General features: G+C 49.0%; 1 protein-coding gene across 1 annotated transcript in view; it reads left to right on the top strand.

The window, feature by feature from the left end:
- The first annotated feature begins 304 nt into the window (after positions 1-304).
- The window catches only part of LOC127419946 (extracellular sulfatase Sulf-2-like), a 292,694-nt gene continuing 286,998 nt past the window's right edge, over positions 305-6,000 (top strand). The window contains exon 1 of the mRNA XM_051661796.1: positions 305-674. The gene's annotated coding sequence lies outside the window, so the exon portion shown is untranslated. The remainder of the gene's footprint in view (positions 675-6,000) is intronic.

The raw sequence follows: 6,000 nt of genomic DNA, 5'->3' as shown, positions 1-6,000 counted from the left end.
AGCCAAGCTTTCCCTTTTCACTCTCTCTGTCTGGAAGCTCCGCCTGTGTTGCACTGTGTATGTGTTTGTGTGTTCAGATTGGATACCAGTGGGCAGTACAGCCTCTCTTTCTCTGCCTCCCTCCTCCCTTCACCCCCCACCCCCTCTCGATTGCACTGCGTTTGAGGGAGAACGTGAGTAAAGCAAAAAGGCAGGCGTGTTTTAACAGATGGCTTTTGCTGTCCCGATTCAGCTCGCTCACTGCCTCTAGTACAGCTCGAACACCGCACACCAAAAAGAGAGAGAGAGAGAGAGAGAGAGAGAGAGAGAGAGAGAGAGAGAGAGAGCGCAAGGAAGAGGAAATTGAGACCACTTTCAAACTACTCTTTTTTTTCCACCTCTCTTTTTAAAACTGTATGTCCAGCCTATCTCGCTCTCACTTCTGTGTTGACAGACACTTGAAAGTTTGACAAACTTCACAGCCATGCAGTAACCACAGTGCAACAGGTGACAAATAGACAGATCAGGACAGAAGAAAAGGAGACAGCACCGTGACTGGGACACTGACCCCCCCTCCCCCACCCCCCCCCAACAGTTCCTCTTTTCACTGCCAGACTGACTCGCTGGTTTAGGGTCTCCACCGCAGGACAGAAGGGGACAAAACGCCACCTGCTTCTCCTGCAGCTGTGCGTGAGGTAGGCTCTGTGACATGCTCTATTTTCTCTCTCTCTCTCTCTCTCTCTCTTTCTCTCTCTCTCTCAGCTGGTGTAACCCCACACTGGGAGTTCTAAAGAAGAACAGTAGTATGGCAATATGACGCTCCACAGTTGCGATTACAAGTAATCCTCCCTCTCTCATTTCACCCTTCACTAAACTTTCTCATTCTTAAAGGAGCAGCTTGTGTGTGTTGACTTGGCTCGCATTACTGTGTAGGAAGTACCTGTGTCACTTTCCATGTATATGTGTGTTTGTGTGCGTGTATGTGGGTGTTGTTATTATTAATTTACTGTCAGACTGATTGACTGACTGCGGTGTTTCAGAAAGAAAGGGAGGGACGGAGATACACCCTGTTCCCTCGTCAGACACGCTAATGTGTCAAACAAAGTAAACATGGTGATGATAGGTCTCAGACATCCATACGCAGGAATGGAGAGCACCAAAACACACATCACTCTCCAAAGTGGAGCATACAAATGTAAGCATCATGCTTGCATGTTATGTCATCTCACAAATACAGGAGTTTTTTACAATAATTGGTCCTGAAAAATATATACCGTGAGCTTTTCTGTCTGTGTTTCATGCCTGGAGTATGGTGTCTGGGTCCTGACTTCCTGTCTAGTTCGGTTCCGGTCTGTGTCAGGACCCGGACATCCATGCTCCTTGTCTGTCTGTTATTGACGTAGGTGCATTGTGCTTGTGTCATCTGGCTGCATGCACTCACGTCAACAACTCATGTCTGTCTTTGTGACTGTCTCTTGCGGCCGCGGGTGCGTGCTTTGCGCTGTGCGCCCAGGCCGCGGGCGGTCTTCATGTTGTGCTGAGGTTCGGTCACTTCGGTCTTCGGTATCAGGTGCGTGTGTGGCCAAACTCTCACACAAGTGTCCTGTCTCGTTTTGTCGCCTGTTGCTTGCACACTCAGGTTTTGTTTTGTGTGAGAGTGCGTGGCATCACTTTGTTAAGTGTTGCTAGGCATTCTCTCGTCTTGTTTGTCAATTGGCATGAGAGTATATCGCCTCATTTTCTTGGCGATAGGCACTCATGTCATTCGGGTGTTTGCTGTCTTGTGAGAACACGCAGCTTTGTTATTGTTTCTGTATCCCAGCATGTTTCTCTGTCTGACGTCATACCCCACCTCCTTGTTTGCTCATTGTTTCATTAGTCACACCTGCCCTGTCTGATAACCTGCTTGATTTCTCTCCCTATGTTAGGCTCCTTGTGTTTGCTGTCCAGCATCAGTTCACCTTGTTTTCAGTCATGTTCATGTATCCTGTCGGTCCTGTACCACTGTTCCTAGACCGGATTTCCCTTTGTCCCCTTCGGGTTTTTTATGTTTTTGTTCCCCCTCGTGGGTTAATAAAGTATTCTGGTTTTTGAACTCTGCATTTGGGTGCTTACCTCTGCATCCATCCCGTGACATTATGAACTGATCTCCCGGAGAGACCCAGCAGAGGCCTGATCTCCCCACCGTTCCCGAACCCAGACAAGGAGGAGGAGGAGAAGGGCATTTTCTCAGTCGCAGCCAGCGTTTCCAGCCAAGAGGGCTGCTCCCCTGCCACTGCCAGCAACCAGAGCCACGAAGGCCATTCCCCTGCTGCCACTGCCAGCACCCAGAGCCATAAAAGCTGTTACCCTGCTGCCGCAGCCAGCACCATAGCCACGAAGGCTGTTCCCCTGCTTCCACAGCCAGCACCCATACCCATGAAGGCTGTTCCCCTGCTGCCACAAACAGCACCCATAGCCACAAAGGCTGCTCCCCTGCTGTTGCCAGCATCCATAGCCAATAAGGCTGCTACAGCAGCTGTGCCCCTCAATGCCCGGAGAAGGAAGAAGAGAAGGGCACTTACCCCTCAGATGCCCACACCTGCCACGGTCAACGAACCGGTTCCTAAAGCCTCATCCATCCCAGAACCAGCTTCTGAATTCAGCTTCCTTCCCAATGCAGCGCTCCCGGCCATGGAGGCCATTCCCTCATCACCGTCTGAGCTCATGGCCACTTCTGTTCCCAGCCTGGATTTCCCTTTGTCCCCTTCGGGGTTGTTTATGTTTTTTACCGCTATCAGTGTTTGAGATTTTCAACCGAGCAATTTCGCACCTCAAACCACAATGACAGTGATTTTCAAAAATACATGATTAAGGGAATAGAACAAGCACACACACCTGTAGGCCTTCACAATGGGGATCAAAAGTTTGAAGCTGAGGCTGCATTCACATTAATCTGGGTAGATTTAAAAATGCAGTTTTTTTCATTTTCGAAATGCTCTCTGTCCACACTGCTGATTTCAAGCATTTTTCGAAAGTTGCTCATTCACACTGAAACTAATGAAAACTCTTAAATCCCCTTTCTGCACAAGCAAACAATTTCCATTCCAAATACAGTCTAAAAAGCAATTGTTCTCGTGTTCTTTTGCCGGACAGCAATTCAAAGTAAACTTCCCATCGCCTTTGAAGAAATGAGTTGTAAAGGTTGTATACAAGGAATAGGCCAGACTGAGGGACAGATGACAGACCAGGGAGGGAAGGTGTGGGAGACCAGGGGGATGGTCTGGGCCAAGTTTTAGGTGGACCAGAAGGCCATGGTGGTGGAACCGGAAAAGGACCCGGAGGCATGGATGGGCCAGGAGGCCAGGACAGAGCAGCTGAGTTCAGCACTGGGAAATCCTCGGCTGCTGGGCAGATGGAGTTGGTGGTGGCTGCTAGGCAGAGGTCAGATGGGTTAGGGGAGGCTGCTGGGCAACTGGTGAGGTCAGTGGCAGCTACTGGGCCAATGATGAGGTCTGTTGCAGTCGCTGGGCAGATAGTGAGGTAAGAGGCGGCACTGGACAGGTCAAATCTACAGTAGCAGGGACCTCGAAGGACTGGACATACTAGACAGGTACCCCAGAGAGCTGAACAGACTGAGCATTGGCAGCCAGAGGGGGCTGGAAAGAGCGTCCACTGAGCCGAGGGAGTGGTTTGTGGCGGCCACTAGGCAGATGGTGAGGTCAGTCGCTGCCACTGAGAGTTGGACAGGGTCAGACAGGACGTTGTGGCCACTGAGAACTGGACAGGGTTAGACTGGACGTAGATGGCCACGGGGCAGGGTTCAAACTGTAAATGGGTGGTTGCTGGACAGGGTTCAGACAGGACGTGGGTGGCCATTGGTCAGGGGTCAGACCGGACGCAAGCAAAGGGTCAGGCTGGGTGGCAGCTGCAGTGGGCTCGGATCCCTCATGGAACGCTGCAGCAGACCCTGATTCAGGGATCCCTCTCCTCTTCCTCCTCCTCTTGTGGGTGGAAAGAGTAGCAGGCTCCTCCGCCTCCTGGCGGTCCACAGCGGACAGAGCAAGCTGGTCTTTGGCAGCTGCAGGAGGCTGGGAAGACTGGATGGTGACCACTGGTAACTGAGCAGAATTATTGATGGCCACAGGGGACCAGACAGGATCATCGATAGTCATAGGGGACCAGACAGGATCGTCGATGGTCACAGGGGACCGGACAGGATCGTCAATGGTCACAGGGGACCAGACAGGATCATCAAAGGTCACAAGGACTGGACAGGATCGTCAATGGCCACAGGGGAATGGACAGGCTCGTCAACAGTCACAGGGGACTGAACAGACTTGTCGACAGCTACGGGGAACTGAACAGGCTCGTCAACAGCTTCAGGGAGCTGGACAGACTTGTCAACAGTGACAGGGAACTGGAGAGGTTCCTCGACAACCTTGGGGAACTGGACAGACCTGTCAACAGACATGGGCATTGAACAGGGTTCAGACAGTTCAAACAGGACGGGCTCGTTGATGGTCACAGGGAACTGGATGGGCTCGTCGATGGCTCCAGGGAACTGGACGGACTCGTTGACAGCCACAGGGAACAGGACGGGCTTGTTAACAGCCTCAGGGAACTGGACAGACTTGATGACAGCCTCAGGGAACTGGACAGACTTGATGACCATAGGGAACTGGACAAGCTCGTCGGGAACAGGATGGGCTCATCGACAGCCACAGGGAACTGGACGAGTATGTCGACAGCCCACGTGAAAATAATGAGTTGCAAATTTGCGGCTAGTTTGACAGAACTCTAGATTTTTTTGTAAGGGGTGTCACTTTATTAATAAAGCACAAAAAAATATAGTAACAAAATGAAAGCCTGAAAAAGCGGCATATCATTTCCGCCAATTACTTTTTGCATTTAATGTAAGTGCAAACATTAGCCTACGTTTAGGGCAGAATTGTCAGTTATTTTAGAGTACCTGCATAAGAGCTTCAGAGGTGTGTGTGCTTCTCATCTGTGACTATTGTTATAGGCTATCAGACACATTGAAGAAGTTCCATGAACCTGTAAATTTTCCGATCGGACGGTTATTTAATTTAAAAGTTGCACGTACCGTTAAAGTTAAAAAATCTTGTTTTAGCACAGTGGTTGATTGACAGGTAGCTACTTTCACCAAAGAATTCTTTGGTTTCACCAGACTTGCGCTTGGGGAGTCAAAAATATAATTAAGCCTATCCACTGTCATGTATATGCCATTATAATGGATGCTACACCCCTGAATGTAGTACTTATAAAATTTAAACAAGTATGACAGATAAAAATAGACCATGACAGAAATTTCACAACTCAGTCCATCAAAGTGACAGATAAATATTTCTAGCGCAACCTCTGACCGTAATGCTGAATAGCAGTGCAGGAAACACTGCATATCTTATTTTATATTGTGATAAGGACTGCTTTAGATTAGGCTATATCTAGCTAACAAGACTTGCTGAGGTTTTTTCTAAGAAAGAGGAAGTAACTATGGAAGCAATGCCACCACTAAACCAAACCACCATCTAAATTAACTGTCGACTGATGATTTCAGTTTCTAATGAATGTACAAGCCTGCCCGTTGAAGATTAGGGTCAGCACCCAACAAGCGCACTTTGATAAGTGTTTTTTGGTGGAGCTGCAGCAGTCTCAGAGGTGGTGTCTGTCTTTACCTTGGCACTGTGTTGTTGAGTATCATGTTGACTTTGGGAATCTGACAGTGGTTAGCCTGCGATGGCCTAGCCAATATTTACATGGTCTTCTTACATTTGGTTAGTAAATTCCCACAATTGTAACAGGTGGTGAGGGAGGACCAGTGATTGGGAGTTCTTGCTCGAGTTCTCTCTCTATCTTTGTTTCTCTTTCATTATCTTTCCTTTTCTGCACTATTTCTCCTTTCTTCCTGCTGTGCCTATCTGCTAAAAAGTACAGCCACGGAGAGGAAGTTCTTGGGCCGAAAGGAAGTCACCACTGCCCTCAGGTCTAAAGCTCTGGCCAATGTTAGTGGAATGGAAC

The sequence above is a fragment of the Myxocyprinus asiaticus genome, chromosome 29 (genome assembly GCF_019703515.2).
Source record: "Myxocyprinus asiaticus isolate MX2 ecotype Aquarium Trade chromosome 29, UBuf_Myxa_2, whole genome shotgun sequence".
NCBI classification, from domain to species: Eukaryota; Metazoa; Chordata; class Actinopteri; order Cypriniformes; family Catostomidae; genus Myxocyprinus; species Myxocyprinus asiaticus.
This window is presented reverse-complemented; position numbering and strand designations above follow the sequence as displayed.